At 44.8% G+C, this 17,420-nt stretch overlaps 1 long non-coding RNA gene across 1 annotated transcript in view; it reads left to right on the forward strand.

The window, feature by feature from the left end:
* The window catches only part of LOC141097233 (uncharacterized), a 48,903-nt gene extending 31,745 nt beyond the window's left edge, over positions 1 to 17,158 (forward strand). The window contains exon 2 of the long non-coding RNA XR_012233892.1: positions 17,023 to 17,158. This is a non-coding gene — a long non-coding RNA (uncharacterized lncRNA). The remainder of the gene's footprint in view (positions 1 to 17,022) is intronic.
* Positions 17,159 to 17,420: the final 262 nt, after the last annotated feature.

Raw genomic sequence — 17,420 nt, forward strand, 5'->3', positions numbered from 1 at the left:
GCGAGAAACTCGCATCAATACCCAGCACTCGGGACTGGAGTGTGAGACTGCATGTATTTCTATGCAGCTGAACGCTCCGAACCAGTTATTGAGGTGAGAGACTCGTGCAAGTTTCTTACACTGCACTTGCAAGTGTGACTGCAACAGCCCTGGTACGGGGCTATTCCGTTCCATGTTATCCACCCCCATGCAGTGTCCACAGCCGACTGAATAACCACAGACAACAGGTCTCGGGGATAACAGCTGCTTTACTTCAGCAGAACGGGGAGATATAACATGGAGTAATGGTAGCAGTTCACATGGGGAATCCACGACCAATACAGTTCAGGATTGGATTCTGACACAGAATTGAGGCTCTGGAGCTTTATGAACCTGTATTAGTTAGAAGCAGTGCTTGCAGGTAATTATAAGAGACTTCAAAGTCTCTTGGTAGCATACAGGCAGAAGAGGGAATATATGGCAATATGTACAGACCTGAAATCCCATATTCATTTTTTCAGCTGGTGACTGTACATGAAGAAATATACTTGAAGTAAATAACGGATACTTTGCGGTGAGGCGGGGGACCCTCAATTTCCTCAACACGCAGAGAAATAGGTTCTTCTATACACATTTAGTGCGACCTAATGCTGGAGAATCGCACCTTAAACCAGACAGCTGGGATCCAGGGTTAAGAAAAGGTTTAAAAGTCTTCAGCCATCTTGGCTGTAGAAGTCAGGGGAAGATCCAAGGTATTAGGCCTGGCTGTAAGGGTACAGTTACACCTAGCGATGCACCAGTGATCCCGACCAGCGATATGTCGCGGTCAGGATCCCTGGTGCATCGCTAGGTGGTCGCTAGTGAGCTGCCACACAGGCAGATCTCACCAGCGACATAGCGGTGGTCGGGGATCGCTACTTACCTGTCAGACGGGGCGATCCTGCGTCCTCCCGCCCGGCTCCACGCGTCGCTCGTCGGTGCCACTGGAAGCCCAGCAGGAAGTGGCCGACGAGGAATGGTCCAGGAGCTTCTCGCGCGATCAGCGATAACCAGCGGGGGAGCCGGTCGGAGGTAAGTATCACATGCAGCGATATCGCTAGCAATATCGCTTCAACGTCACAAAATCGGTGACTTTACAGCGATATTGCTAGCGATATCGCAGTGTGTAATGGGGGCTTAAGTCTTGAGATGAAGAGAAGGATGAACCTCCAGGCTTGGAGCCTAGAGGGGGTCGGGAGACCCCTCACATGAGGTCTAATCTGGGTCACATCTTGTACCAGACTCCTCAGGGAACCTTCCAAAACTCTGTCTTGTCTCCACAGAGACTGGAGGTAGCTCCTCTCATTGAGCCTTGGTGACAGGGTCACCGACCAATAGGATAACTCTCAATTCCTGTGTCAGACTTCACATTGTGAGATTAATATATAAATCATGAATATATGAGATTAGTGAGTAATGGATTCATTTAAATCATATAACAGTAAAAGGATAACTTAGGGGTGAGTTGAGGTGTACAAAAGCTACTCACGGTCCAGGGTTACTTAAAGGGACATACCCAGTCTGGACCGGGTCACTACAAGACCCTGGTCTTATTCAGAGTCTCCAACCTTTATATTTAAATATGGCATATGACATTTAGTCACATAGAATATTAATTGTATATATAAAACCTATTAATAGGTGAAAAGTGAAAGTGTTATATTATTATGCTCACTTACATAGTGCCATGATATTATGCAATGCTTTGCAGACATTCTGTTCCAAGCTGGGAATTCAGTTGTCCTTCTCCTCTGCGTTTCACCCTCAGACCAATGGGCAGACGGAGAGAACAAACCAGACTTTGGAGTCGTATTTGAGATGTTTTATTTCTGCCGATCAGGATGATTGGGTTTCATTTTTGCCCTTGGCCGAATTTGCTTTAAATAATAGAGCTAGTTCTGCCACTTTGATGTCACCTTTTTTTTGTAACTTTGGTTTTCACCCTCGATTTTCTTCAGGGCAGGTGGAGCCTTCTGCCTGCCCAGGTGTTGACACTGTGGAGGAGAGAATGCACCAGATCTGGGACCAAGTAGTGGATAAGCTGTCTCTCTCCCAGGAAAAGGCCCAGCGGTTTTCCAACCGGCGTAGGACCGTTGGTCCCCAGTTTAAGGTGGGTGATATGGTTTGGTTGTCATCAAAAAATATGCGATTGGACATCCGGAATCTCTGAGTGGATATAAGGCAGCCGACGCCCTGCAGGGTTGCTGGTGATTTCTCTGGTCTCCAGTTCAGTTCCTGTCTTCTAATGTCTTCTCATGTTCCACGTGAGAGTCCCAATCCCTGGAAAAGATCAAAATATCATCCAGATAGATGATCAAAAATTTATCCACAAAGTCCTGGAAAATATCATTCATGAAGCGCTGGAAGACAGAAGGGGCATTAGTGAGCCCAAAAGGCATCACCAGGTACTCAAAATGTCCCTCTGGAGTATTAAACGCCGTCTTCCATTCATCCCCATGCTTAATGCGAATAAGATTATACGCCCCCTGAGGTCAAGCTTGGTAAACCAGCAAGCACCTTTAACTCTGGAGAATAGATCAGAAATCAGGGGTAACGGATACTGATATTTAACAGTAATTTTGTTGAGGGCACGATAGTCAATACAAGGCCTTAATGAACAATCCTTTTTAGCCACGAAAAAAAACCCAGCACCCAAGGGTGAAGAGGATGGTCTAATATGACCCTTCTCCAACGACTCCTTAATATAAGATCGCATAGCCTCATGCTCGGTTACAGATAAATTGAAAAGTCAACCCTTGGGAAATTTACACCCAGGGCTCAGCTCAATTGCACAGTCATAACTCCTATGAGGAGGCAAAGATGCAGACTTATTCTCACTAAATACATCATAAAAATCAGCCAAATAGTCAGGAACATCATGCGACTGGGAAGAGGTGGAGAAAACAGGAGTGTCACTAAGAGCACACTGACAACCCCAACTCACCACAGACACAGATTTCCAATCCAAAACTGGATTATGAATTTGCAACCAGGGAAACCCCAGAACAATGGTATCATGCAAATTATGCAACACCAAAAATCAGCAATTTTCTTGATGGTCTGGGGCGACCCGCATTACCACCTGGGTCCAAAATTGAGGTTTATTCTTCACCAAAGGAGTAGCATCAATACCCCTCAAAGGGATAGGCGTCCGCAGAGGTGTCATAGGAAACCCACAACGTTTAGCAAAATCCAAGTCCATCAGGTTCATAGCCGCTCCTGAATCCACAAAAGCCTTAGCGGAAAATGTGGACAGGGAACAGATCAGAGTAATTGCCAGAAGAAACTTAGGTTGTACACCACCCACAGCAAATGTGTGTGCAAAACGTTTCTCTCGTTTAGGGCAGACAGAAATAATATGCGAGGCATCTCCACAAAAAAAATACAGCTTATTAGGCCTTCTGAACTCCTGATGTTGCGCCCCAGACAAAACTTTATCACATTGCATAGGTTCAGACATTTGTTCAACAGGTGGTAACATCTCTCGTGTAGTTTTGCGTTCACGTAAACACCGATCCACCTGAATGGCTAATGACATAGAATCGTCAAGACCAGAGGGAACAGGAAATCCCACCATAGTATCTTTTACAGTTTCTGACAAACCCTTCCGAAAGAGGGCTGCCAAGGCACCATCATTCCAGGTAGTAAGGACCGCCCACTTTCGGAATTTTTGACAGTACAACTCTGCCGAATCCCGACCCTGGCTTAATGCCAACAGGGTCTTTTCAGCCTGATCAATAGCATTAGGTTCATCATGCAACAACCCCAAGGCTTGAAAAAATGCGTTCACATTATTCAGAATAGGATCATCAGGTTTCAAAGAAAACGCCCAATCCTGAGGATCGCCGCGCAGCAAAGAGATGACAATTTTAACCTGCTTCGCGGAGTTCCCTGACGAGTTAGGCTTCAAGGCAAAAAATAATTTACAATTATTCTTGAAATTCAAGAATTTAGACCGATCCCCCAAAAATACATCAGGAGTAGGAATCTTTGGTTCAGCAGCATGTGAATGAGCAAGATAGGCGGAAATTCCCCACACTTCAACAGCGAGCTGCTCCACACGATCAGACAATTGCTTCATCTCCATTGAGAGAAAAATTCCCCCTATGGCCTCAGAGATATAGAGGAACAAATGTGCACACAAAAAAAAAAAAATAAAAATTCTGACACTTTTTTTTTTCCTTTTTTTTTTTTTTACAATTCTCTCCTGCTATTGAGTACCCTAGGATCTGCGGTATGGCTGGTGATTCTGTTATGATGAGTCACCGAAGGAGGAAAAAACAAAATACTAGCTAAGTCCAGAAAAACCAGAGAGGTTGGCAGCTATCGGATTGCAGACCCCTGAACCTATCCACAACAACTAGCAGTAGCCGTGGGGGGTTCCTATGATGCCCTAGACCCCTCGATCACAGCCGGAGAACTATATAGCCTAAAGACAGAAAGGGGAAAAACTAAACTGCCCCAGAGCAGACCCCAAAGCAATAGGCAGCCCCCAACATATAATGACGGTGAATCAAGATGAAAACACTAACACAGATAGAAAGATAGGTTGAGCAAATGATGGGGCCCAAGGACATAGGACAGGATAGGAAAGCTGCTGTCTGCCATCTGCAAAAACCCTATCAAAATGAGCCAACCGACTGATAGGAAAAACAGGCCCTGAAGTCGCTAGGCTTCAAAAGAGTATATCAGCACTCAGGTATATTCTGAAGACAGAGCAAAATATCAACAGATCAGAGACAAAAATGGAGTTCAGCTCACCCCCGGCCGGGGATGGCAGAACTCCCAAAAAACAAGGCAAAACTAAAACAAAACTGAAGAGTACAAAGCAGAGCAGAAAAACTTAGCTTTGAGATGCACGAATCAGACTGGTCTCCAAGAATCCAGCAGGAAGATCACCAGCCAGGAAGAAGGGTGTCGGCAGCCTTATATCCAGTCCTCAATTCCAGCCATCCAGTCATCATCTAGCTGCCCAGGTGTTTGGTAATCAGTCTCACTACCTTCCTTCACTAGAGGAGGGAGTTCATCAGACCTCAATGGTGAAGGGAAAAATGAACTCACAACAGTTTGGTGACTAGGCCTAGTGGCCACTCGTTTCATTGTGACTGACTGTCTTTGACAAGTACAACATTGCCGGGCTGGATGTTTGGGTGGTTGTTATGAATGGGTCACTGAGGAGAAAAAAAAGCAAAACAAGCTAAGTCACAGAAAACCAGAGAGGTTGGTAACTATGCAGATTGCGGACCCCTGATCCTACCACACAACTAGCAGCAGCCGTGGAGCGTACCTACGATGTTCCAAGACGCTTCGTCACAGCCGGAGGACTAAATAAGCCTGAAGCATGAAAAGGGGAAAACTAACTGCCCCAGAACAGACCCCAAAGGAATAGATAACCCCCACACATGTATTGACGGTGAAACAAGATGAAGGCACAAACACAGGCAGGAAAATAGGCTAAGCAAACAATGGGGCCCAAACTAACTAGAGAGGAAAGGAAAGGAAAGACACTGTCTGCAACCTGCAAAAAACCCTACAAAGATAATGTCCAACACTTCTGATAGCAAAATTAACCCTGAAGTCACTAGACTTTTCCCACTATATCAGCACTCTGAAGTATTCTGAGATAGAGCAAAAAGAGACCAAACTAGTAAGGGACAAAAAGCAAATTGGCAAAATACTGATAAATAAGAGTGGTAATTCAGCACAGCCAAGGCTGGCTGACCACACCAAAAAACTGAATAGACCAACAAAATCAAGTGTGAACATTAGCAGAAAAACTTAGCTTTAGATGACTGGAACAGAGCTGAAAACCAAGAGCTGACAAGCCAGAAGGAATCACCAGCAACTGAATAGGGCATCGTCTGTCTTAAATCCAATCTGAGACTCCTGAGGTCCAATGGTCATCCTCATTCTCAGGTGGCAGATCTCCACCAATCAAATCAGCCTCACTACCTCCTGTTACCACCAGAGGGAGTCTGGAAGGAGAACTCACAACTGGTGAACCAGAGAATGAACACACAACAGTAGGAGGGTTCACCGAACCCTCATCCACGCCACCAGGCCGATCAGGATGGGCCCGGTGAAAAGCTCGAACCAATCTATTGGCATGTATATCGGAGGCAGAGACCCAAGAATTATCCTCCTGACCATAACCCTTCCAATTGACCAAATACTGGAGTCTCCGTCTAACCAAACGAGAATCCAATATTTTCTCTACCTCATATTCCACATTGCCTTCAACCAACACAGGGTCAGGAGGTGCTGCCATAGGAACCACTGGCTCAACAAACCTCTTCAACAGAGATTTGTGAAATACGTTATGGATCTTGAATGTAACTGGAAGAGCCAATCGAAACGAAACAGGATTAAGAATTTCCAAAATCTTATAAGGACAAATAAATCTTGGCTTAAATTTAGGAGATGCAACCTTCATAGGAATATTCTTAGACGACAACCAAACCATATCACCCACTTTAAACCGGGGACCAGTGGTCCTATGCCGGTTGGAAAATCGCTGGGCCTTTTCCTGAGAGAGTGACAACTTATCCACTACTTGGTCCCATATCTGCTGCATTCTCTTAACCACAGTGTCCACACCTGGGCAGGATGAAGATTCCACTTGCCCTGAAGAGAATCGAGGATGAAACCCAAAATTACAGAAAAAGGGTGACATCAAAGTGGCAGAACTAGCTCTATTGTTCAGTGCGAATTCGGCCAAGGGCAAAAATGAGATCCAATCATCCTGATCAGCAGATATAAAACATCTCAAATAAGACTCCAAGGTCTGGTTTGTTCTCTCAGTCTGTCCATTGGTCTGGGGGTGAAACATGGAGGAGAAGGATAACCGAATTGCCAGATTGGAACAAAAAGGCTTTCCAGAATCTGGAAACAAACTGCTCTGTCGGACACAATGTTCTCAGGAATCCCATGTAGCCAAACCACCTGTTGTAAAAACAAGGGCACCAACTCAGCAGAAGATGGCAACTTTGGGAGTGGTGCAAGATGGACCATCTTCGAAAATCCATTACAAATCACCGAGATAACAGTCATTCTCTGAGAGACAGGAAGATCAGAAATAAAATCCATTGAGATATGGGTCCATTGCCTCTTGGGCACCGGCAAGGGCATCAGCAACCCACTAGAACGAGAACAGGGTTTAGACCGAGAACAAGTCCCACAGGACTGTACAAAATTCCTGACGTCACGAAATAAGGCAGGCCACCAAAAGGACCGACTCACCAAATCTCTGGTACCAAAGATACCTGGATGACCAGCCAATGCGGAGCAATGAATTTCAGACATTACTCACTTTCTCCACTGGTCAGGAACATACAATTTTCCCATAGGGCAACGCTCAGGTTTACCCTCCTGAAATTCCTCCAGGACGCATCTCAAATCGGGCGAAATGGCAGAAAGAACTACCCCCTCACCTAGGATGGTCGTAGGCTCGGTCACACTAAGAGAATCGGCAAAGAAACTCCTAGAAAGGGCATCTGCCTTAACATTCTTAGTGCCCGAAGAAAAGAGACCACAAAATTAAAACGCGTGAAAAACAAGGCCCATCTAGCCTGTCTAGGATTCAAGCGTTTGGCCGACTCCAGATAAATCAAATTCTTGTGATCGGTGAGGACCACAACTTGATGTCTAGCTCCCTCCAACCAATGTGTCCACTCCTCAAATGCCCACTTCATGGCCAACAATTCCAGATTCCCCACATCATAGTTGGGTTCAGATGGGGAGAACTTTCGAGAAAAGGCACAGGGATTCATCTTAGAAGTCACAGGGTCTTTTTGGGACAAAACAGCTCCTGCACCAATTTCAGAAGCATCTACCTCCACCTGAAATGGAAGTGAGACATCAGGTTGCCGTAAAGCTGGAGCTGAAGTAAATCTCTGCTTAAGCTCCTGAAATGCTGAGATAGCCAAAGGAGACCAATTCAGCACATTAGCGCCCTTCTTGGTCAGATCAGTCAGTGGTTTCACAATACCAGAAAAATTACCTATAAATTTACGATAGAAATTAGCAAAACCCAAAAACTTCTGGAGGGCCTTCAAAGAAGAAGGCTGAACCCAATCATAAATGGCCTGTACCTTGGCCGGTTCCATTTCAATAGTCGATGGAGATAAGATAAATCCCAAAAATGAAATCCTCTGTACACCAAAGAGGCATTTCGATCCCTTAACAAACAGGGAATTCTCCCTCAAAATCCGGAACACAGTCCGGATGTGTTCCACATGAGAATCCCAATCACTAGAAAAGATCAAAATATCATCCAGATAGATGATCAAAAACTTATCCACAAAGTCACAGAAAATATCATTCAAAAAGGACTGGAAGACAGAAGGGGCATTAGTGAGCCCAAAAGGCATCACCAGGTACTCAAAATGTCCCTCCGGAGTATTAAACGCCGTCTTCCATTCATCCCCGTGCTTGATGCGAATAAGATTATACACCCCCCTGAGGTCAAGCTTAGTAAACCAGCAGGCACTCTTAACTCTGGAGAATAAATCAGACATCAGGGGTAACGGGTACTGATATTTAACCGTCATCTTGTTAAGGGAACGATAATCAATACACGGTCTTAATGAACCATCTTTCTTGGCCACAAAAAAAAAACCAGCACCTAAAGGTGACAAGGATGGTCTAATATGACCCTTCTCCAATGACTCCATAATATAGGATCGCATAGCATCATGTTCGGGTACTGATAGGTTGAAAAGCCGACCCTTGGGAAATTTACACCCAGGCATCAACTCAATTGCACAGTCATAACTCCTATGAGGAGGCAAAGATGCAGACTTGCTCTCACTAAATACATCAGAAAAATCGGCTAGATAATCAGGAATATCATGAGACTGAGGAGAGGTGGAGAAAACAGGAGCATCCCTAAGAACACATTTACAACCCCAACTCACCACAGACCCAGATTTCCAATCCAAAACTGGATTATGAGATTGCAACCAAGGAAAACCCAGAACAATAGTATCATGCAAATTATGCAGCACCAGAAATTCACAATTTTCTTGGTGGTCTGGGGCAACTCTCATTGTCACCTGGGTCCAAAACTGAGGTTTATTCTCCGCCAAAGGAGTAGCATCAATGCCGCTCAAAGGAATAGGCGTCCGCAGAGGCGTCAAGGAAAAACCACAACGCTTAGCAAAGTCCAAATCCATCAGATTCAACGCTGCTCCTGAATCCACAAAAGCCTTCGTGGAAAACGTGGATAAGGAACAGATCAGAGAAATTGCCAAAAGAAACTTAGGTTTTATACTGCCCACAGCAAATGTGTGTGCAAAACGTTTCTCTCGTTTTGGGCAGACAGAAATAATATGAGAGGCATCTCCACAGATAAAACACAGCTTATTACGCCTTCTAAACTCCTGACGTTGCGCCCTAGACAAAACCCCATCACATTGCATAGGTTCAGACGTTTGTTCAAAAGGTGGCAGCGCCTCCCGTGTAGTTTTACGTTCATGTAAACGCCGATCAACTTGAATGGCTAATGACATAGCATCATCCAGACCAGAGGGAACAGGAAATCCCACCATAACATCTTTCGGGTATAACTCTGCAGAATCCTGACCCTGGTTTAATGCCAACAGGGTTCTCTCAGCTTGATCAACAGCATTAGGTTCATCATACAACAATCCCAAGGCTTGAAAAAATGCATCCACATTTGTCAGAATAGGATTTTCAGGTGTCAGTGAAAAAGCCCAATCCTGGGGATCGCCGCGCAGCAAGGAGATGACAATTTTCAACTGCTGCGCAGAGCTCCCCGATGAGTTAGGCTTCAAGGTAAGAAATAATTTACAATTATTCTTAAAATTCAGAAATTTAGACCGATCCCCAGAAAACACATCAGGAGCAGGGATCTTAGGTTCAGCAGCATGTGACTGAATGAGGTAGGTGGAAATTCCCTGCACTTCAGCAGCCAGCTGCTCCACACAATCAGACAATTGCTTAATCTCCATTAGGAAAAGGAAAAAAAAATCCTCCTACGGCCCCAGAGAAAAAAAGAGGAAAAAATATAAAAAAAATAAATTCTGACACTTTCTTTTTTTTTAACAACTTTCTCCTGCTTTTGAGTACCCTAGAATCTGCAGTATGGCTGGTGATTCTGTTATGAATGGGTCACCGAGGAGAAAAAAAAGCAAAACAAGCTAAGTCACAGAAAACCAGAGAGGTTGGTAACTATGCAGATTGCAGACCCCTGATCCTACCACACAACTAGCAGCAGCCGTGGAGCGTACCTACAATGTTCCTAGATGCTTCGTCACAGCCGGAGGACTAAATAAGCCTGAAGCATGAAAAGGGGAAAACTACCTGCCCCAGAGCAGACCCCAAAGGAATAGATAACCCCCACACATGTATTGACGGTGAAACAAGATGAAGGCACAAACACAGGCAGGAAAATAGGCTGAGCAAACAATGGGGCCCAAACTAACTAGAGAGGAAAGGAAAGGAAAGACACTGTCTGCAACCTGCAAAAAACCTACAAAAATAATGTCCAACACTTCTGATAGCAAAATTAACCCTGAAGTCACTAGACTTCTCCCACTATATCAGCACTCTGAAGTATTCTGAGACAGAGCAAAAAGAGACCAAACTAGTAAGGGACAAAAAGCAAATTGGCAAAATACTGATAAATAAGAGTGGAAATTCAGCACAGCCAGGGCTGGCTGTCCACACTAAGAAACTGAATAGACCAACAAAATCAAATGTGAACATTAGCAGAAAAACTTAGCTTTAGATGACTGGAACAGAGCTGAAAACCAAGAGCTGACAAGCCAGAAGAAATCACCAGCAACTGAATAGGGCGTCGTCTGTCTTAAATCCAATCTGAGACTCCTGAGGTCCAATGGTCATCCTCATTCTCAGGTGGCAGATCTCCACCAATCAAATCAGCCTCACTACCTCCTGTTACCACTAAAGGGAGTCTGGAAGGAGAACTCACAACTGGTGAACCAGAGATTGAACTCACAACAGGTGGTCTTTTTGCCACTTTATCATGGTTTGCAGAGTGGAGAGATATTGCTTATTCCATCTGTCCCAGAAGACATTGGACACACTTTGTACTTGGCTCCATTGTCGTCTGTAGACGTCTTTATCGTTTAATTCTCCGAGTGGAGCTCTCAGGACACAGGTTTTCTGCATTAGTAGCATTGCAGGTGTAAGGACTGTCGGGTCTCCGGAATCGCTGGAAAGTGCTGTCAGTGGCCTGGCGTTCATGTCTATGGTTTTGAGGTATGCTACTGCTGCAATCACTTTGACTGATGCTTCACAGAAGATACAAAGTCTTTGTGTCTGACTTCTGTTGATGGCACAGGAGCATACGGTCGTTTCACACGAAGGTCAGTTAAGGCCTCGAGAGACCTCCCCCACTCTGCCCACAGGTCTGCTTTTTCTGCTGGAAGTGGATCATCCCAATCAGACATGTCTTGGGTGAAGTCTCTTAGCATCATTTTTCCTTGGATAGTTACTGGAGCTACAAATCCCAGGGGGTCGTATAGACTATTCATGAAAGAGAGAACTCCTCTGCATGTGAAGGATTTCTCATCTTTACTGATCTGGAAGGTGAAGGCATCTGTCTTCAGATCCCAAAGCAATCCAAGGATCCGCTGCATGGGAAAGGAGTCGATGCTTAGGTCTAGGTCCTTTAGATCGCTGGAATAGTCTTGAGAGGGAAAATCTTCCATCAACTCTCGGCTGTTGGAGGAAATCTTGTGTAACCTTAGGTTAGACTGAGCCAGCATTTCTTGAGCCCTTATTAGCAGACTGATTGCAGCCTCACTTGTCGGTGTGGACTTCAAACAGTCGTCTACGTAGAAGTCCTTTTCTACGAAGGATCTGACGTCTGACCCATACTTTTCTTTGCCCTTTTTGGTGGAATTTTGGAGGCCGTAGATAGCGACTGCTGGGGAAGGGCTGTTTCCAAAGATGTGCACCCTCATCCTGTATTCTGCAATGTCTATGTCCGGATTGTTGTCAAGGTACCAGTAGAACTTCAAGTAGTTTCTGTGTTCCTCTCTAATGAGAAAACAGTGGAACATCTGCTGTATGTCAGCCATAAATGCCACCGTATCTCTGCAGAAAGATAGTAGTACTTTCAGAAGTCTGTTGTTGAAGTCTGGACCCCACAGTAGGACATGATTCAATGAAACATCTTCGCATTTGGCGCTTGAGTCGAATACCACTCTTATTTGACCTGGCTTCTTAGGATGGTATACTCCGAAGATGGGCAGGTACCAACATTAGTCTGAGGGCTGAAGTGCAGTTGCAATCTCTGCGTGGTTGTTCAGGAATATCTTCCCCATGAAGGTAAAGAAGTGTTCCTTCGTCTCAGGTGACTTCCGAAGCTTGTGCCTGAGGGAGATGAACTGGTTGTAGACCAGTTCCCTGTTGTTGGGTAGGCGCCTTCCCTGAGGTCGAAATGGTAAAGGTGCGACCCAACTGTTCGATTCGTCTTTGACTATTTGTCTATCCATGATGTCCAAGAACATCCTATCTTCTATAGACATCGCTACATTGTCGTCTTCCTTTGTCCTGTGGAAGACTGTACATCCCATGTGGTCTTCTTCACCTTCACAGGCATGGTCTTTGTTGGTAGGTACTGAGAAGGGGCAAGGTAGGGAAGTACTGTTTGGCAATTCCTTTACCAGCAGACTATTGTGACATGGCCAGAAGAGAGACGGACGGCCATTTTCTAGTGTGCTGGTAAGCAAACTGTTGACTGAGGCCGGCTTGTGTGCTCCTCCTAGACAGACATCTCCTATAATGACCCATCCAAGGTCAAGCCTCTGTGCATATGGAGCGTTCCCGAAGCCATTTATATATTCTCTAGTCTTGTGGACTCATAGTATATCTCTTCCCAGGAGTAGAGCTATTGAGGCTTCTGGATCCAACTCAGGTATCAGGTGGGCTATACGCTTCAGATGGGGGTGATGTGTCCCCACCTTTGGTGAAGGTATCCCTGACCTGTTGTCCGGAATCTGGTTGCACTCCAGGATGGTCGGTAGCGATAGGCATGTTTGGCCATCTATGGACTCCACCTTGTATCCGGTTGCTTTCCGCCCGGTCGTTTCAACGGTACCTGAACACGTCCTCAGGGTGTAGGAAGAACTAGGGCCTACAATGCTGAAGTTGTCAAAGAAGATGGACCTGGCTAGGGACCTGTTGCATTGGTTATCCAGGATTTGTCCTTGCGGCCTGCAAGATAGACTCAGACAAGGCAGATTTTTGAACAGGACCTTCCTCCTGTGAGTCCCTTACAGATTTCCGTACATTTAGAGCTGACCTCATGTCACGAGCACTTCGGAGGTGACAGGCTTTCATCCTGCGTCAGGCCTCAGAAGGTCTGAACGCCTGTCTATACAGACTACTCCCTGAACCATCTGCCTCTAGGACCCAGCATTGACCTCCTGCCCTGAGAAGTTTTGATCTATTTAGTTAGTGGTTCAGCTGTGACCCAGTGCGGGTAATAGCTTCATTTCCACTTCTGCTTGCTAGAGTGTTGGACCTTCTCAGAGTGCTCCAGTTTGGTGTCTGGAATCCCTCTTCTGGTATCCGTATATGGCGATTCAGCTAAGTGTTCCCCTGTTTGTCTCACCTTACTGTCTTTATTTTAACGGAGACTGCCTAGCACGCATCTCCCTCCCGTTCCCTATTCAGGACTAGGCCCCAGGGAGATTCAGGGCCTCAGGTTCCTGCTCGGCGATTGGTGAGGAACCAATATAGGGACTCGGTAGGAGTTCTAGGGAGAGATTATATCTAGCCTAGGGGTTTCCAAATCCCTTCTTTCGTGTCTGGCCCCCCTCCCCATTTCCCTTTATGTTGCACTTGGTTTTCCCTCACCGTGCATGACACCTCAGGGGTGTCTTCGTCAGTGTCCTTCTGCTTCCCATCATGCTCCTCTGCTTGCGACAACATTCGTGGAAGTGATCCAGGGTGCAAGGCTGTGTTGTGATCCATGCTGCTGCATTCTGCACATTTCATGCTAGCTTCACAGTTCCTGACGAGGTGAGAGGTTGTGGCACAATATTTAAAGCAGATGTTGTTCTCCTTGAGGAAACCTTTGCGATCCTCCAAAGACTTCTCCCTGAAGGCTCTGCATTTTAGTAGAGGATGTGGTTTCTTGTGTAGAGGACACTGTTTACTGACATCCTGAGGCTTGTTCTCGTCTGGAGGGGGTTTATTCACATTGTGAGGAGGGCTTGTGGAAACAATGTTAGTTTTGTGGACTGCTATGGGTGTCCTACTGGGTTTGACACCGGGGGCAGTGGAACATGACAGAGTGAAGTCAAAACTAGAGTCCTTTCTGATCTTAGCTCGATGGATGACAAATTCTACAAATACAGTGAAAGGAGGGAACGGTACATTATAATTTAGTTTATACCGTGAACCATATGTAACCAACTTTTCTTGTAGGTTGTAAGGAAGCTTTTGTATTATCGGATTGACACCCCTAGTGGTGTCTAAGAATGCCAATCCAGGCAAGTTTCCTTCCTCCTGGGCAACCTGAAACTCTATCAATAAATCACTGAATTCTCTAAGCTTTTGAAAACCTTTAGGTCCTATCTTAGGGAAATCATCAATTCTTTTGTATAAATCATTCTCTATGACTTCTACTGTCCCATAGCATTCATCAAGTCTTTCCCACACTTTACATAGACCTGTGTCTGGATGCTTTTTTTTAATGTCTCTTAGTCTTTTGGCATGCTCGACCGACTCACTTCAGAGCCACTTTACTAGGAGATCTAACTCCTCGCTATAAGAAAGGTCCTGGCCATGAATGGCGTTCCGGAACGAGGCTCGCCATGACCGATAGTTCTCGGGTTTATCAGTGAACGTTACAAGTCCCTTTGTAACCAGTTCTCGGCGAGCAAAGAACTTTGCAAAGTCCATGGCGGCTTGGTCAGTGCTGGCACGAGCCGGTGTGTTATAGTCATGTCTAGTGTGTGGTGTATCACCATACCTGTAAGACGCTTCTGACTTCGGATAGTTTGTGCAGTACCTTCTCGGTGAAGAAGGTGTCTCTTTAAGGCGGGATGGGAGCTGTACCTTATCTGGATAGGCAGAGAAGTACTGTGCACACAGGCACGGGTCACATCAAAATTCAATTCAGCCCAATTAGACAGGTTAGAGAATTACGACCAAATGCAAAGCACTCATTGATCGGGAGAGATGATTTATAATCAGGCTTATGTAAGCAGGAAATATGCTGCCGATAAAATGAAGTTCTCTGTGAACAGAGTGATTGATGATGCATGGATGTGCGGTTGGCCAATTTAAACAGGTCATTAAACAAATGCCGATTAGCATGTAGCTGATCAATAGTCATTTAATGGTGACAACTGGCCAATCGGATTGGGTCCTAAGTTGAAAGGTTTGTATCAATTTGTTATCGACCTATCCAGCGCTGATTACTGGGTGTCCAAGGTCGAGCATGCCCACCATCACTCCATTCATTGTCCATAAGACCATGGGAGATTTCTAGCAGGCCCAAAGACAATAAATGGAGTGGTGGTGCCCATGCTACACCTCTATTTCATTCAGAAGAGACTGCAGAGCCTCTTTCCTGAGGATCAGCAGTTGCCCTAGCAGTTGAATCTGCAAAGATCAGTGAGTTATCATCTATCTTACGAAGACTCTTAAACTATGAAGCTTTAGGGACTTTGCATGCATAAAGTTACTTTCACACAGGAGTAATTGTCACGGGTGTGTCAGGTGTGACAGACAGTCATCCTGGATCCGGCTGTAAAAGGTTTAGCTCAAGCACCTGGTTGATTTTTGCATCTCTGATTTGAAGCGATATCCTTCTCCTTGTAGGACCCAATAGTTACCTGCACCTTATGCTGCTAATGACACACATGTGCTGAAGGTTTAAATACATTCAATTTCTGCAGCATGGTGTGGGTGTTAGCTCACACTTGTCTCAGTCTTGTTGGAAGTTCTAGCAGTCGGTTAGTGTCTTCCCTCAGGACCCTTGGAGAATTGCTGGCATGATTTCTCGGTTGTCTTCTCAAGCTAAGTGTCTTCCCCATCCGTCTACCCTCTCTGTCTTTAGTTTTAGTGGGGACTGACTAGCCCCCAACCCATTCCCTCTGTAGGTAGGGCCTATTGCTAGAGTCAGGCAAAGATTTGGTTCCTACTCAGTGATTGGTTGCAGAACCTATATAGGGACGTTTAGGGCAGACAGGGTGATTTTATATCTGCCTGGGGGGTTTCCACTCCCCTCTTCCCTAGTGTTTGGGATCCCCCTTCTCTCTTCCCATTGTTGTGCACTTACTTATCCTTCACCCATTGTGACAGCAATTTGGTCAGTATTTTAAAACAGTATTTTAAGCCAAAACTAGGAGTGGAACATACACAGATAAAAAGAGTAATGGCTAGATTTGCACCTTTTGTGTTCTACACCTACTCTTGGCTTTAGCTTACAATTACACTGCCATGTGAAATAGACATAAAGAAAAGTGTTATTTCATTTTAGCAATCAATACAAGTTTTGGCTAAATAAATGATGCAAAATCTGCACTTGCGTGAAGACACCTAATGGATTTCAGGCATCTTGGCAGCATTGAGTAAGACATAACCATCTCTAAACTAGTCGATAATGAGACAATTGTAAAATTCATCTTTCATCTATGAAACCTTTTATCAAATGTTGCCAGTGATCACCACAGGGGATAGGAGATACGTCACTGCAACAATTACTTATCTTGCCATGAAGTTATATGTTTATAAAAATACTATTAAAGTCATCTATGAAGAATGCAGCAGGCAGGACATTACAACTGTTTGTTTATGAATATGGAGCAAAGTTAATCATCAACTTATAATTGAAGTTTGCACTCCCCGAGCTCACCACTTGGTTTTGGATTGTTAAAATCAGATAATAGTGAAACTATGGAAAGAGTGACTTTGTTCAAATTTGATCTGAGTTTGCTGGAACTTAGCTTCAGGTTGATAGTGTATATCTGACTATTTTGTTTTTGTTTTTTTTTCTAGGAATGTGGCCAGAAACATAACAAAGGAACTTTAGTGATGGCTGATGGCATAAACAGTGAAATATGACAAGAACATAACCCATTCTCCCTAAGGGAAATTCAGCTATACTGGTGCCTAAAATAAAGGATAATTCTGAGTGTTGGAGAAATGTTTTTCTACGCTGCATGGTCACCACAGTTGACATAGCTATGGGACAGAGGGTATAGTGTGCTTTGCTTTGATGTGACACTGGTTGTTGCCAGATGGCTTGTTGTATCCATATCAAGGAATTTATTGTGGTTTGCTTATTGGAGAAATCCAAGGTTGGTGAAGTCTATAAGAAAATTACAAAGATGAGATGATTGATTTATGAACTTCCATTCAAATTTCCTGAAATTCATGTGAATGTAAGTTCATTG

Source organism: Dendrobates tinctorius, unplaced genomic scaffold (genome assembly GCF_039654945.1).
Source record: "Dendrobates tinctorius isolate UK_male_01 unplaced genomic scaffold, ASM3965494v1 ptg000083l, whole genome shotgun sequence".
NCBI lineage: Eukaryota > Metazoa > Chordata > Amphibia > Anura > Dendrobatidae > Dendrobates > Dendrobates tinctorius.